General features: G+C 39.0%; 1 long non-coding RNA gene across 2 annotated transcripts in view; it reads right to left on the reverse strand.

Moving 5' to 3' along the window:
• The window catches only part of LOC115485209 (uncharacterized), a 63,932-nt gene that overhangs the window by 41,507 nt on the left and 6,235 nt on the right, over positions 1 to 16,190 (reverse strand). Inside the window, exon 3 of one of the 2 annotated variants that reach the window (XR_007780839.1) lies at positions 15,607 to 15,716. This is a non-coding gene — a long non-coding RNA (uncharacterized LOC115485209). Of the gene's footprint in view, positions 1 to 2,220; positions 15,717 to 16,190 lie in introns of those variants that run through there. The other variant, XR_003945931.2, reaches the window with a different exon arrangement.

The following is a 16,190-nucleotide window of genomic DNA, read 5'->3' on the forward strand; positions in this document are numbered from 1 at the left end:
TCTATGAGCTTTCTGGTGTCCACTAAGAGTGAAACTCCTATGAAGTCTTTCCCTCAGTGCTGTTTATCTGCCTGTGAGAGCATATTTCTAGATTCATGAAAAAACAAACAGGGAAGCTTCCCAGGTATGAGCCTCTGTGATGACAGCTGGAGTAGATGGGGGAAGAAGGAGCAGGAGGTGACAGCAACTGGACCATAAACAGCTGGTGCAGTTTTAATGGCTGATTCAGGATTAGGCTGTGATTTTACAACTAGTTCTGTTGACTCTGACAAAACAGCCCCTACCACAAGCCCACCTCACCAGCTCTTCTGAACAACAGCATGATTTCCTAAGCCCTACTTCTCAAGGAGACTGCATGGTTTCCTTGCAACAGTTGTGAGCTATATAAACAATGCCTTATTACACCCTATCTTGGTGTACAGATTTTAGATCTCCTGTTGTATTAAAACATTTTAAAGTTTTAAATTAGACATGCATGTGAGAACATCTATTCCCTTTCTTTCTTCTTATCTGTCCCCCCTCATTTAATTGCTCTACTCTTCTCCCAAGAGAAAAATATACATGCTTTTGAGAGCAGGATCCTGCATTCAACATGCTGTCCTTTATTTTGTTTTTACAGTAGTTTAAGTAATAAATCCTGTTGTATATAGGTGGAGTCACTCAAGGATTACATAAGATATTCATTACGTGAGACAAAAGGTCAGCCTATTTATTCATTCCTGCAGGACTAAGGAATGAATACTTGTGCCACCAATGATGATATCAATTCCACTGTTAAAGAGTTATGATTGTGACTCTAGGATTTTGGTAATAAATAAGAAACAAGCTAGTGGTATTTCTATTTGCATTAATTTGAAAAACTTCTGTAGCAGACAACATTTTATATAATCACTATTTTTAAATGTGTTTGATATCTCAGGTTACATTGAATACTGGGGATTTCAGGAACAATGCCATTAAACTTGAACAGTACATCAGCCTTAAGAAGCTGTTCAACCTATTGAGGAATTGTCATATTTGCTTATAGTTACTCTGATAACTTTGATACTAAGGACTACACACACTGTTATTTCAAGAAGCTGTCTTGCTATTATGAACCACCTCTTCAAAAGCATCTACCTTCTTTCCCTAGTGATTATAGAGGAACTTTGGAAGTTATTCCTGCCATCAATATCCAACATGAGGTACTTAACATGGCCTACGTTTTTTTCTTTGCCAGAGTTAAGATACTTAAAATACAGTACATAATGTGATCAGTGAAGGATGGGAACCAGGAGACCAAATGGGAGAGGTGTAAAATCTCATGAAAAGATTTTCTACAGAGCAAGCAGTCACTGACCTGACAAATAAATCAGAGCAAGACCAGAGACAAAGCTGCTAAAACAGGCTGAAGAATGAAGCAGGCAGAAAGAGATAAATATGATAGTGAGAGAGAAAATCAGCTTGTCTTGGCTATGTAAGAACAGAGATAAGGACTGGAGGAACTGGAAGTGATTGGCAAAATGACCAGATCCTCGAGCTCCTAGATCAAGGTTTTCCTAAATTAAAAGGTGTTAAACAGAAGCCCAGATGAAGAGCCTTATCAACTAAATTAGGAGAATTGGAGCAAGACACAAGGACAGGTATTAGAGCAGACTGGCAGAAGTCTGGGATCCAGTGGCAAATACATAGCGGTGGAAAAAGATAGAAAGGTGTCTCAGCCTCAAGATTTATTCATTGTTAGAAAATGAACATCACCACCGAAGCTGGCCACATGAGAAAAGTAGACTGCTTGTGAGCTATTCCATCATATCCAGCTAGCAGATGTGTGGTGTCTCCACATACAGCATAGCAAAACAGAACTTGTTCACTATGAAAATTTTCTCCTTTTAATAGGTCTCACCTGGACATATGGTCAAAGTTTCTAGGGGTAGATAAAGCTGCTAAGTTACTCACTTTGGTCTCGCATCTACACAAACAGATTACACTACAGACTCTCTTTCAGTAATGACTGCAATATTTATGTTTGAGTTCTTATTTGAAGGTGGATACAGGATTGATACACTATTTTAAAAATCCACACCATTCTTATCTGAATTTCACTTTTGAAACACTGGCACTTTGTATGCCTTTTTTCTCTATGCATTTAAAATTTCTGTTCTACCCATAAAATTATTTGGTGTAAGTAAGTTTCTGTCTTCATAATATTAATTCCATAAAGATATTTACAATAAAGAAGCAAGATCACGTTTTCTACCATTTTTTCCTTCTTTCAAATATTTTCCTAGGAATGGGGCAAACTTCTAAAGTAGACAAGTTTGTAGACCAAGAACCCATAAAGTTTTGCTTAAACCACAGTAACAAATTGTTTTAACATTGTTTATTCTTTAAATACATTGAATGCATATAATGTAACTAAATAAAATGTGGGATGAATTTGCAGAAATTTCAATATTTGAGTTTTACTGGATGCGACCATGTTAACAGGATGTAATATTTACTTACTATAAAGCCCATGTTAAGGACACCATAAAACAATGTTTTTCAAATTGCAATTAGTTAAAGACCAGGGAAAAGGCAAGTAGCACACCAGCTTCTTACAGGGGCAAAACCAGCCTAGTGAAATCATGCAGTGAAAAAATATTCCTGCAAGTGTACAATCTGCTTTAACCTGTGGATTTGGAGCAAGGCAGCGATACGAGAGATTTCTGTTACTTGGCACCAGTTCTTGGAACGTTCAAAGACACTGCAGAGCTTCAACATCTCCAGTGAGGCACTTGTTGGTAGTTACTTGCATTTCTATGAACCTACACTTTTGCCACAAAGCAAGAAATCTTAGCCTTATTATCTTGACAGCCCTTCAAATCTGCTAGCTCACCTCTTAAGCCTAAATGAGGTTCCCATTACAGGAAGCTCCCACCCTGCCTCACCTGCAGGCAGCACAACCCTTCCATGAAGAGCTTGGAAAAAGGCAGCTGAAGACAAGAGCACTTGGCACAGGCCAGGATATGCTCCTCAGCATGCCCCAGTGGCACAGCAAGTAGGAAACTCCCCTGGAATGCAGCCATTCCCCACTAGCTTGCTTGGGCAGCTTCCTGATCAGAGGTTTCTGTGAAATCCACTCCTACTTCTCCTCCCACACTGCTAAGGAAGCCTCTGAACCTTGAGCTGGGCTGTGACTTCCTCCAGGCAAAGGGCATCCAGAATTACGCAGTGTGATGCAGAGTAGAGGAACAAATAACCCGTCCCCAGCATTTCAGCCATAAAGTGGGGGTGGAAGCATTCCTATTATGACCTGCCTGTTGACACAACTCCAGAGGAAAGAGTACCTCCCATCCCAATTCATGCTACTTGAGATGATTAAAAAAAAACCCAGACAACCAAACAGGATATCAATTCATTACATTTAATGCCTCTGCTAATTTATTCTCTAATCTTCATCTGCAAGATAAAGCCTTCAAGGGCCACTCCATCTGTGCCAAAACATGGTGCTAGTGGTTGCTGTAAGGACCTACAACTGTTCACCACTGCTTTGGGATATCCACTCTTTTGTCATTTCCTGCCAACAACATGCTATAGAAAACATGGAATTGAGCATTATACAAACAACCCAACTGATATGAAGGACAGAGATAGAAAATGGCACAATGTTTGGAGAAAACAACATGACTTAGGACTTCAGGGTCATTCTCTCCTTTCCTGTACCTGTTGATTCATCAGACCTATCTTTCTTCTCTGTCCTTTATCTAACGCAGGTTTGCAGCTTCAACCCAATCTTTTCAAGTTACTCTCTGTTCCTGAGAAGGATAGCATAGTGGTAGGAGGTCCAGAATAAGAAGATGAGGTTGTTCCTCTGTTCACATGCCAGTAAACAAATTCACAGACAGAACTTAGCACACATTATATAATGACATGCAGTCAGAATATGTACCCGATATGGATTTGGTACAACACTTTGAAAACTGTTTAGAATCTGTCAGCCAACTTGATCTAAAAGTTCTGGAGCTGTTTGAAAAGCAAGCTTGCTAAAGTGTAAATATGGCTCTCATTAGAGCCATTTTTCAGTAAGAACACCGAAGGCACTTATTGCATTTATATGCTGAATGCACCACTGACTCACATATCGACCATGACCAGTTCATACATAGAGTCCCCATACACAGCTGGCAGTTCCAAGCTGGGAACTTACAGTTAACTCAGCAAGGCTGAGAGTTGTTGTCCCAATTGCAAATGCAATGCAAACTGCACTGCAAAATTCTTTTTAAGTGCTTCAATTCACTCTCAAACAAGTGAGGAGAAATATCAAGGGAATGTGGAGGTGGGATCTGTCTCATTCACCTTGACATATCTACATCAATGAAGTTTAGAGAGTGATTCATCTGACTAAAAGTAGATGCCAGTTTTAAAATGAGTTGACTCACTTTATGGATAATATTGGCTGTTTTGACTAGATCCCCATTGACCATGACTTCAAGCCTATCAGCTGCCTCTACACACTCTAAAACAGGAGAGAAATTCAATGAGTTTGCCTGAAGGCTAGGGATATTCCAGGACATGATCAAGTAAACTAGTAGCTAATATAGACTGCTTTCCAGTTCTCATTTTAGAGGAAATATCAATAATTCTATAGAGACATCACCACAGCAGAAATTATACCGAAATAATACAGATAGGCATTAAGTAGGTATTACTTAAAAATGAAGGGAAAAAAAGAGGTAGAAAGGAATGATTTATTTTTAAAATCTTCCATAAGTATAAAGATGTGTTTTTTATAATGTTGTTTTATACTGTGCATATGCATACCAACCGTATATACACCATTCATGAATATTCACTAAGAATCAACAAAGTATTTTTATGTAATCAAAGTCCTGGCACATTAGGAAGATTGTATGTTTGATAGTTTTCAGATTATATCACAGGCTTCAAACTATTGCTTATAAAAATATTCTGATCTTGAAATTTCAAAGCTATTCAAATAGAAATTATTTTCTGAACTACAGGGAAAAAGACTTGTAAGTGACAACTTTTTTAATAGAACCATATTCTTGTGACCAGCATGTGAGTGATGTTTTAAGTATATGCACTGAATATAGCATAGTTTTTGGATCATAGAACCTCTGCTAAAACAAAACTGAAGAGCCACATAATTTTTCTTACAGAGCATTATCTAATTTAATCCAGGGGTTGAAATCTGATAAATACTTTTTCCTTCCCCAATTGTCAAATCTCATTTCCTCTTCCCCACAACTCTAATAAAATATAAGCCAGCATGCTGATTTGTTAACATACCACTGAGGAAAGGAAGAAGGTCTATATTCTAACTGTTTTATCATAGAGAGAGAGGCATTATCAAACTAATGATGAAATGCTGTATTGAGACAAAATACAAGAAACATCTTCAAGTTACCAAAAGTTAAAAATAAGGAGGATTTTTTTTTCTTAAATATAAGGATTGTGATTATCCACTCACTTGTCTTGTTACCTACACCTGTGGAAGCTGCTACAAAACTGTGAACAATTACCCTAGAAGAAGAAAAAAATCACATATTCCATTAAATATGTATCATGTTAATTAACTTTTAGTGACACAAAAAGCTTTAGCATAACATGTATAGAATTCGATCAGTCATGAAGAGATAATGACTTTTTTTCCCCCAAGCACTATGTGTGCTTGGGGAAAAAAAAGTGCATACTTTTGAATGTGCATACTTTTTAACAAAATACTAATGCATATTACCTTTTCAGTCTATACAATTATTCTTGTAATGCATAACTACATTTACCACAACACAGAGTGCAGCAACATCACCTTCTCATATAGTTTTGCTAGTGCTGAAGTTAAGAAGAGTGTCTAAAAACGGAAATTAGCACCACTTAGAAAACAACTATCATCTATTTCCAAAAAGGTACCAAATGCAATCATGTACACTAGCTACAAGTATGCATTCACTATTAGCAGATAGGAAACTCACAAAGGAAAACAACAATTTAAAGTCCTGAAAACAATAGGGCCACTCCAAAGCATCTGCCACTTCCTACAACCCCCAATCTCATCTTAGGACAACAGGAAAGAAAACAGTCCTCAAAGCAATCCTGATCAATCATCCTCTTATATCTTTCATGTTTTCAGGAGAGAAGCCTGCACTCTTTGAAAACAGATCCATTCTTTTTTAAGTTGACTATTAAGAACCAGATTCAAAAAGATTTTCAGACCTCAGGGTTCTTCATTGAAACTTGCAGTTCTCAAATGAAAACTCAGCTGCCATGTTTCAGTGTTGATATGTGTAGGTGCCTCATCTTTGGCACTAGAGCTCTCTGACAATACGGGTTCGAGCAGGTCTGCAGTGGTAAATTATTGCCATTCACTGGTTTTTGCTCCTCTTCTTTGATGGACAGATTGAAAGTGATCCCTGGAGGTCTGCTAGTTCAACTTCCCATTCAAAGCATCTCCAACTAAAGCATCTTGCTCAGCCAGGTTTTGAATTTCTTCAAGGTCTGAGATTCCACAATATTGACATACAGTTCATCCCAGCATTTGATTATATTAACAGTGAAAATGTTTTTCCCTACAGGCAGAATTTCCTGTATTGCAACTTGTGTCCATTAGCTCTTCCCCTGTCACCATCCATCTCCAAGAAGAGTTTGGATCTCTCCTATATTCACCTTACCACACGGCTCATACACACGCACTTGAGCCTGGGTGATCTTAGTGACTCTGCTGCATTCAAAACCTTATGCTGGACAGCAAAAAGAGTACTCCAGAAGCAGTCTCACAAGCACCAGAGAGAGGGAGCAATTACTTCCCTAGACCTGCTGGTCACAGCTTGCTAATACAATGTGGGATGAAGCTGACCTTGTTTGCCCCAACTGCCAACTTGTGCTCATCATGTCCACCAGTACCACAGGTCCCTTTCTACAAAGCTGCTCTTCATTCAATTCATCTCCAGCATGAGCAAGACTTCTCACCTGTCTTTGCTGAGCTTGGTGAGACTCCTGGAAATGCATTCCTCCAGCTTGTCTTGGTCCCTCTAAGCAACAGCGCTGCCCTCTGGAATATCAACTCCTTCCCTGAAGGCTGGTATGATCTGCTGAATCTGCTGACAGTGCAAGCTCTCCCATTAGGTCAGACCATCGGCAGTGAAGACACCAAACTGCATTTACCCCAGAATCAGTCCCTGAGGAGGACTGCCACTAGCAACCAGCTGTGGGATGGACTTTATACTGCCACTTACAACCTGTCTGGCCTGGAATTTCAACCAGTTTTGCATCTCCTTTACAATCTGTTTATCCTGCCCGTATTTTGACTGGAAGGATACTATCAAAGACCTTGGGAAAAGGTCTGCTAAAGGCAAGGTAAACAACATTCACTACTCTTCCCTCATCCATGGAATCAGCCCACTTCACAATGATCAATCAATCAATCAATCAATCAATCAGGTTCATCAGTAGTAATTTGCCCATGTAATTGCCAATTTGCCCAGTAGTAATTTGCCCATTCATGCTGCCTATTTTTAATCACCTTCTTGCAGTTCATGAGCTCAGAAATGGTTTACAGGAGGAAAAATCTTCCAGGAGACTGAGGTTAGACTTCTTAGCCTGTAGTTCCCTGGATCCTCTTTCTTATCCTTCTTGAAGATGGGTATGCCATTTGCCTATTCTGTCCATCACAGACCTCTCCGCTCACCACAGTGAAGTAGATGGGTAGCACACTCATGCTGCCACTGGCTAGATTTTGTATTTGCAGTCAATCTAGAGTATTCTGTTCATCCATACTGGCTTTTCACCACCTTTGCTTACCTTTCTTGACTTGGGAGGGACCAGTTCTGTGTTTTGAGAAGGCTGTTCTTGAAGTTCTTGAAGGTTGTTCTGAAGCGGTGCCAGGGCAACTAACTGCCTCTCATGCAATCCTGTCCAACAGATTCCCAAACAAATTCCCAAAACAAATTTGCTCTATGGAAGTCAAGACTGGCAATTTTATTATTTTTCTTGTTTATCTCAGGATTTTAAACAATACAAACTCAGAGTTGCAGCCAAAGCTGCCTTCAGCCTCAACACCCTCAGACAGATTGTTCATGAGTCATAAATAATTAATCTAGTTACTTCACCAATCACCTATGTCAGGAAATTGTCATTGAATTTTCTGCACTTAAACCATGTTTCAAGTGCTGACATGTTTGGAACCCGGTGTTCCATAGAACAAGGGGTTGCACTTTCCCTGTTTTGACAGCAGAGATCTCACTTCACCTTCAAACACTGAATATCCTTAACACCTGCTACAAGGAATCTTGGGGAGAAGGCTCCTTTACCACAGCTGTAGTGCTGAGGAATACTGTGGCTCTGATGCAAAGGACTAGTAACATATCCCAAGGATAAATGTGATAAGGAGGTTAGAATCATGGTGCCAAGGCCTCTTGTGACAGGTGCTACCTTCATCACCTCTACTGAGGCTAGGAGTGGACAAGGAGAGTAAGGGGACATTCTCAGTTGGTGCTAGCTCTGGAGATGAGCAGAGCAGGCCTATCCACTCACCAGTGTGGAACACGCAGCAGACCAAGGCTCACCAGTGCCAAGGCTGGCATGTTTGCAGTCAATTCACGTAGCTTTTACCAGGTGCAACAGTACTGGACATGACTCCATACTGCCATATTTCACTTGCCAATAAGTTTTGTTTATAATTTCATGTGCCCAAGAAGTCTTGACATAGTGAGGATCAGAGCTGCTTCCTTGAGGGAAGACATCTTAGGAGAATGGTCCCATATTGATTCTGCAATTAAGTTTTGTCAGTTCACAACTCCTGCTATTTAATGTGGCCATAGAATTCTGAATTTAATGATGTCTTCATAACTTTCCAACTCTGTAATTCTGCTGTTCAAGCTCCTGAACTCTTCTTGTTCTAAAATACCAATGAACTGAACATTTATCAGAAATACATGAACTTCTGAGCAGTTAAGGCTCTTGGTTTGCACAGGAGATGACAGGACCCAGACTTTTTAGGCCATGCTGAGTGAAAAGTTGCCTTTGGACAAAACTTGTAGAGGCACATCCATATCTTGAATGTCTAATAAACAGAAAACAACTCTCTCCCTGTCTGATACTCACCTCAGCACTGTCCCCAAGAGAAACTTGAGTGGGGCATGCCTTAAATCATATCCTACACAAAAAGGGGAAAAGCCCCTAAACTTGAGTAGTGGGAAACTGTTGGTCCTGAAGGTAACAGAGTCTCTGCCAGGAAGCATTTACATTCTTAAGCCAAGCTCTTTCAGTTACCTCCATGCACAACTTTATACATTAAAAATCCCATAATGTTATTGAAGATTTCACAAATATGCAGTTATGTTTTTAGATTACAGGAAAGTTCTCTTGAAATAGGAAAATACTCTGTGTGAAAACTGAGTTTGGTGTCAGTTGAAGAGTCGTGTTTAGTATCTCCACTTTTAATAATTAGCTGGTTTTGATTTTTTTTCCCTACCATTTAAAACAAATAAAACTTCAAATAGCTATTTGGAAAAAAAAGATAAAAAGGATTTGAAGGATCTTAAGTGAAATGAAAAACTTTATGGGATGTTAACTGTATATGAAACACCAATGACTACAGTTAAAGAAAAATTGTGATGCTGCCCTCCCAGTTCAGTCTTGGCAGTTCTGAAGCACCTGGCTCCTTTCATTTTACATAAAATGAGGAACTAGGGCCTGGTTTAGAAGGAAACTGCAGTAAAGCAAGAGAGAAATTCTATCATAACAGCAAGTGCTTTATATAGTATTTCTCAGTTTCATGTGAAGCACAACAGCTGGGCTAGAAAAGTATGGACTTTTACCTAAAATATGACATTTTCGCTTTTAAAAAGAGGGAAATATAAGTTATCCTGTTTCTTCATTTCCATTCCTGACTTCCCATATCCTCTGCTTTACTCACATAATAAATGCAGATTCTTTTTTATAACGTCTTATTGTAAAAAAAGGATTTTTCACTGAATAACATTAATTTACTTAACTTTGACTACCCTGAGCTTGTCTCAAGATCTAAACTGCACATTTCATTCACATGCAGAAGCATTTGACTTGTCCTTCTGGAGCCTTCCAAGGCTTTCAAGAAATTTAAAGCCATACATGTACTGTGACTCTTACACAGGATTAGCCATTGCACTTTTCTGCAGAAACTTAGCCATTAGCTCTTGAAGACAAGAGGAGGTGTGAGGATGATGATGCTGCACTGTTCTGGCCTCCAGACAAACCATTCTGCATCACTGGAATGGTAAAAATTCCACTGTGAGCTGTTAGAAGAGCTACCTCTCCCCATTTTTCTAAAGCACAGGATGGATTTGATATAATTGCATGGGGAAGGGAAGGAGTTCTAATTGAAAATCAACAGTTAAAAACTTCTTTTTCAGTTGCTTAACTTTACTGTTTGCAACATAAAATTATGGGGATTAACTGCAATTTCATTCTCCCCTCCACACTTACAGGGGTGTCATGAATCTCCAGACATATATTCTGTAGCTCCAGTGGCAAAGTGCTACTGAGAAGAGGCCAAGGAAGTGGAAGATGGAAAGAAGTCTAAAATGGATGAGAATTACCAAGAGTTAAAACTGATGGGTCTATGGGAAGACAGCAGTAAGCAAGGTAGTGCTTTGGTACTTCAGTATTCAGGTTTAATGTCGACTGAAAACATTAATCTTACCAAAATAAAGCCTGTGATATCATGTCCTCTGTCCCTCTCTATATGAAAACATGTAGGAAGCATACCACTCCTACAACATCCCTTATTTGCAAGACTTTAGATGTGGAATTTATTTCATATATGCATTTATTTTAAAACTTGTCCATATAAAAATAAAGGGGGGGGAAAGATATAGGCAAGGAAAATCTAAATATAGATGTGCCATATTTCAAAAGGTCCTATATTAGATTCTTCATAAGTGGAGGAGAGAAACTTATTTCCAAATCTCAGTCTTGAAAATACTCTTGGGCACTCTTTGTGCCCAATTCTCTCCATCTCCAAGGCCTGCAGCCTCCAAATTTTAGGTCTTTGGATGCAGCACAAAGTTTGGAGGCAAACAAACTCAAAGCTGGCAACAGAAGAAAAATATAACACTGTTATTATCAGTCAAAAAGCCTTTCCTAACTCATTTTTGTATCATCTGTGTCCATCCCACATGGACATATTGCATACAAAATGAAAGTTAGTTTTCTATTTCTGCTTTCTTAAAAACACCACAATATGACAGTTGTACCCCAACACCCCTGAAAAAGAAATAAGAGCACAGTTAACAATTCAGCCAGGTGCACTCCTTTCAAAATACCTGTGACAACTGGGCTAAGCAAACTAGAGGAAATATTTATCAAAAGAGTCATCACTTTATCATCCTTTTAAAGAGCAACAAGGAAGTGCTAGCAGCACCTAAATGCCTTGACTTCAGATTTCTTCTACTCTTTCACCAGTGGTAACAAGGGGGACAGTGTTCTGTCCTGTTGTTATCTGATTAGTGTGGATGCTGGAACCTTTGAAGGAGGACTAGAAGAAGAAGGAGTCCTGTCTTTCTCTGATTCTTATTTCTACATTCTCTTGCACTGATGCTGCCCTTCATGCAGTGGTAGTAAGTCCATTTAGAAGACAATTTTTTGTCCTGTAAATTTTCAGCTGAATTAATCTTTATCTCTGTTGCAGTACAGGTGTGTGAAATGCTAATGCCAAGAGGAAGGAAGAAAGGGGAAGACGAAGATGCATGATGTGCTTCTTTTTGGAGGCAGCACCTAGTTTAAGCTATTAAGAAATTGTGGAACAACTTGTTGTTACCTAAGTACTAACAGTGATTCCAGATCTTGCCATCAGTTTTGAGTATTTAGTGCATAAACTGTAGAAAGCCATTCTGCTGGAGGGCAAAGCTATCACTAACATTCTGAAGCTAGCTACCCAGACTACAAATGCTACAAATTCATAAGCTACTAGTTTGGCAAGTCAACTGCTGCATTAAGTTAGCAACATCATTATCTAAATTATTTACCTGCAGGTTTTCAGCATCAGGAATTTACCCAAAATCTCGGTTGTTCCCATAAGGAAACAGCACCATGAGAGACCTGTGTTGGTCAAGAGGACCTGTGAATACTGTGCACACATATTTTCATGTCTCAGAGGTGATCCCATGAAACAACTGTCTCTTTAGTTACATTAAATTGCATATTTTGAGGAGATGTGAGCTTTTATATCAAAAAATGTCCAATAAAAGGGTTAGGAGTTGTCTGCTATGATTTTTCTTCATCAGAGGTTTAAGGGTCTCTTAAAGAACATCGAATATTTGCTCCCAAATAATTTTATGTATGGTGAGTCTCCAGTTAATACATAATCTGGCACATAACTCAAGAGTTACTTCCTGTAGCAGCTAGTTTGTGGTAATGACATGTCATTTCTGTAGATTGTGTAAACTGCTGGCTGTTTTCATACTTCTATAAAATCTGTTTGCAGAGTTTGTACTTCTTCTTTCATTACAATTAGGCAGAAGTTCAAACAACAAAACTTTATTGTTCATGTCTGCAAGTTAAATAACAACTGAAAAGTATAAAATGTTTTTAAACCAATATAACAACGTGCAAAACACTGGTAAGTTCTACTGAAATTACAGTGTACTTTCAGAAGTGACTGATGTGCAAAGGAGTACCACGACTACTGTCTGCGTGCAATTCTGCCATCTCCTCTTCACGCGCCCTTATTTCTTGTCTAAGTGTTTCATCATGGAGTATATTAGAAAGAGCTTAGTATGGCTAAACTGGGATCAAACACTACAAATGTATATACATTCAAACTGTGCTTTCTGTCTTATATTCAGACCAAAAAATGTTAACAATCTATTTTTCTCTTCCATCTTTACAAAAATGTTTAAAACTTGTTTTTTAGAGATCAAGATATATATGAAGTACTTAAAGTTGTAAACCCTTACTAAAAGTTAATTGGCAACATTGCTGCAGAACATGAGCTCAAACGGTGAGTTTCTTTGCAAGTATCTTTACTTACCATCTTTGAGTAGAGAATTGGCAGCAGTTTTGTCCAATTAATTTTGACATGAATGAAGGATGATAAAGCAAACTGTTTAATCAGTACTTAAATCCTCACTAGTTCTAAACATGGATAAGACACTACACAGAACAGTAGTACTCCAGTTTTAAGAGATGATCCAACATTTTCTGAGAAACGACGCTCAACTCCTGGAGTCCAGTTCCAACAGATATACATGTATATACAAACCCCTTTTAGGTAAGTAAGTTCAGGTCCTGGAAATAATGCTGGAAGCTGTGACTTAAAGACCTCCTGTTCTCTGGCTGATAGGTGGGGGCACCAGCACAAAGAACAGTGCACAAGTGAGGCTGGTACAGTGCTGCATTTGATAGTTTGTGCTCCAAACGTGCCAGCCAAGATAGCTGGCCTGCAGTGGCCTCTCCTCCTGACACACCCAGGCTCCTGCACATGCCTATTTACTACTTCCTTTCCAAATGTTAAAATTCCCATAACTTTATTTGCATTTACAAAGCTGTGGGTGTTAATATTTGCAGCTCCTCCATATTAAAGATCAACAAGCTTTACTAAGGCAATAACAACCCAATTAGGTGATCAGTGACTTTGCTTCAGCTATTTTAAAATTTGTTCATAACATCCAGTGCACAGTACTACGGTGTGACAATGGACAAAACTCCATCAGACAGGACACCTGCTTTCAAAACACCTAGAAAGCTGTGGTGTTTCAATGTGCATGACAGCTTTATAAAATGCTGATGACTGCATAGCATATGTTTTGTGGTGGAGTTTTGTCATTGAAACCATCAAGAACAAACAAAAAAGCAAGTCCTTTTTTCTGCCTCTTCCCTGGAACCAGAAGAGCACCAAAAATCAGACCTTTGGAGACTCTTCATTACTACAAATGTTCAGCACATCATCCAAATAGCCAGCGGAGTATTCAATGAAAAGGTTTTTTTTACAGAACAGTATTATTGAATTCAAGCCATAAACCTCTTTATTGTACAGTAACTGTGCATATGAAGATCATATACTGGAATTGGAAACTCTTCCCTCTCCCCAACTATAGGTTTGGGGTGCTTTTTTTTGTTTTTGGGTTTTTTGTGCTTTTTGGGGGTTTTTGGCTGTTTGGTTTCTTGTTTGGCTGGGTTTTTTCAGGGGGGTGGGGTAGGGTTGTGTTTGTGTCATCCCCCCCACCTCAAGAAAGAGACATATGACCATGGAGTGGCCCTTGGTGTTCTAAACACAAGACATGTCTCAAACATTTTGTGACAATGAGATGTGGAGGGGGTAAGGAGAAATAAAGCAAACAGCTGTGTAAAGCTCTTCTATCATTCTCAAACCTAACTGAAGCCAGTAGTGGTAAAGTGAGAACAAAAACAAACAAACACTAGCCATTCATCAGCCAGTCCTTCCTTAAAACTTAAACGAATAAATAAAAATTAAAAAGACAGTATTTACAAGGCTAAGCCACCACTAGCAATGAAGCCACCAGAACCTCTTGAGCAGAGATTAGCAAACTAAGTAACCTTCTGGGAATTCTCCCATGCCATTCGGCTAGTTAACAAAACTGTTCCATTCTTTGACTGTGGTTCTGTAACAAATTAGAACTGGATGTGGTGATCACAGCTCTGCACAGTAAAGGGATACAGTCTGAATACTGCTAAAGACTAAGTCAGCATACCTAACATAACTGCTTCAGCTACCCAGAGACCTAAACTCATTGGAGGAAGCCAGAACCAAGAATTATCACTGCAAAGAATACTACTTGGAAGTACAGGACTTGCTACCTTCCTCTCATGTAATGTCTCTGGACTGGACAGTGTTATTCTGAGTAATAAGCATTATACTGGAATAAGCTAAGTATATCAAAGGATAGCTGATTTTCTGTATTTGAGCCCAGGTATTTTGCAATCACATTGCATATAATGACTATGAATGCAAACACAGCCAAACAGCTACTAGGATATGTTTTCAGGGTTGAAATTTAATAGAGCTTCAGGTTCTAAGACATGTTATGAGAAGAAACAATTGAAGATACGCTGGTTTTTTGACTTTAATACTACCTGAGTTTAAGTTTTCCAGGTCACGTGTCTGCCTCAAGCTGATGTTTTCAAAATAACTTTTTAACAAAAATCCAAGTGTGAAAATGAGGAAGGAAAAAATCTCCCATTTTTACTCAAGTACAGAAAAACCCTCTTAACGTACCTGAAAAGGCCTTTACTTTGAAGAGAAAAATTGAAATTTAGTGTGAGAGTAGCCTTTGAATCAGAGATATGCTTTTCAGGCAGTTTTTCTATTGAACAATGTGATAAAGCTAAAAGCTCTTAAATCTCAAGCTGCACATGTACAGCACAAAATAGTAATAATGAAAAATATATTTAAGAGCTAGAAGCTGGGTTTTCTGAAAAACCTGTGGCATCAACAATGCTGCAGGTTGGTCCTTGCAGAGTTCCTCCTAGCTGAGGCAGCAGCAGGGACATTCAGGCTGGGGCTCCGCTGTGTTCCGTGCTCCCTCTTCTGGCATCCAGGCCCCACCAAAAGCGAGCAGCAGCCTCGGGGGGAGGAAGGGATAGGGGATGTTGGGAGGCTACCGCAAATGCATCCTGTTGGGTACATACCACTTCTATTTCTGTCTTTATCAGGGATTTACAGAGTAGCGAATTTCTGGTATCGAACTAGAGGGCTCTAATGAAGTGCTTCTCATTTTCTGAGCTCCAAATTCAAGCTGCTGGAAAATAAATGCAGAAATATCAAGGAGAATCTACCGTAGGCATACAGTGTTCTCAGCACTGCAAACGCTCTGAGAAACAGAGCATCCCAATAACGCTGCACCAGGAAAAGCCCTAATAATGCAGACAGGACCACAGCATGTACCCACAAATTCAGGAAAAAGCCTATCACTGAATTTAACACAGCTCTAAAATTATGGCTAGCACTCCTACTGCTGAAGAACCTCTAACCTCAAATAACCTGTACATTATATTCAGTGAAACTGTGCTTTGATTAAATGAAAACCAACCCAATTTAGCAGCCATTCTTTTATTGAATCACTCTATGCCTTAGTTTCCTCAGCAATATAGTGATGATAATGCTACTAGTTCAGAATTTTGGGTACTCATTAATATGAGCATTCAGATACTCTCCTAATAATTACTCTAGAAAAGCCTGCAGAAAAAGAAAAAAAAAATCTATAAGCAGATAA

Source organism: Serinus canaria, chromosome 1A (assembly GCF_022539315.1).
Source record: "Serinus canaria isolate serCan28SL12 chromosome 1A, serCan2020, whole genome shotgun sequence".
NCBI lineage: Eukaryota > Metazoa > Chordata > Aves > Passeriformes > Fringillidae > Serinus > Serinus canaria.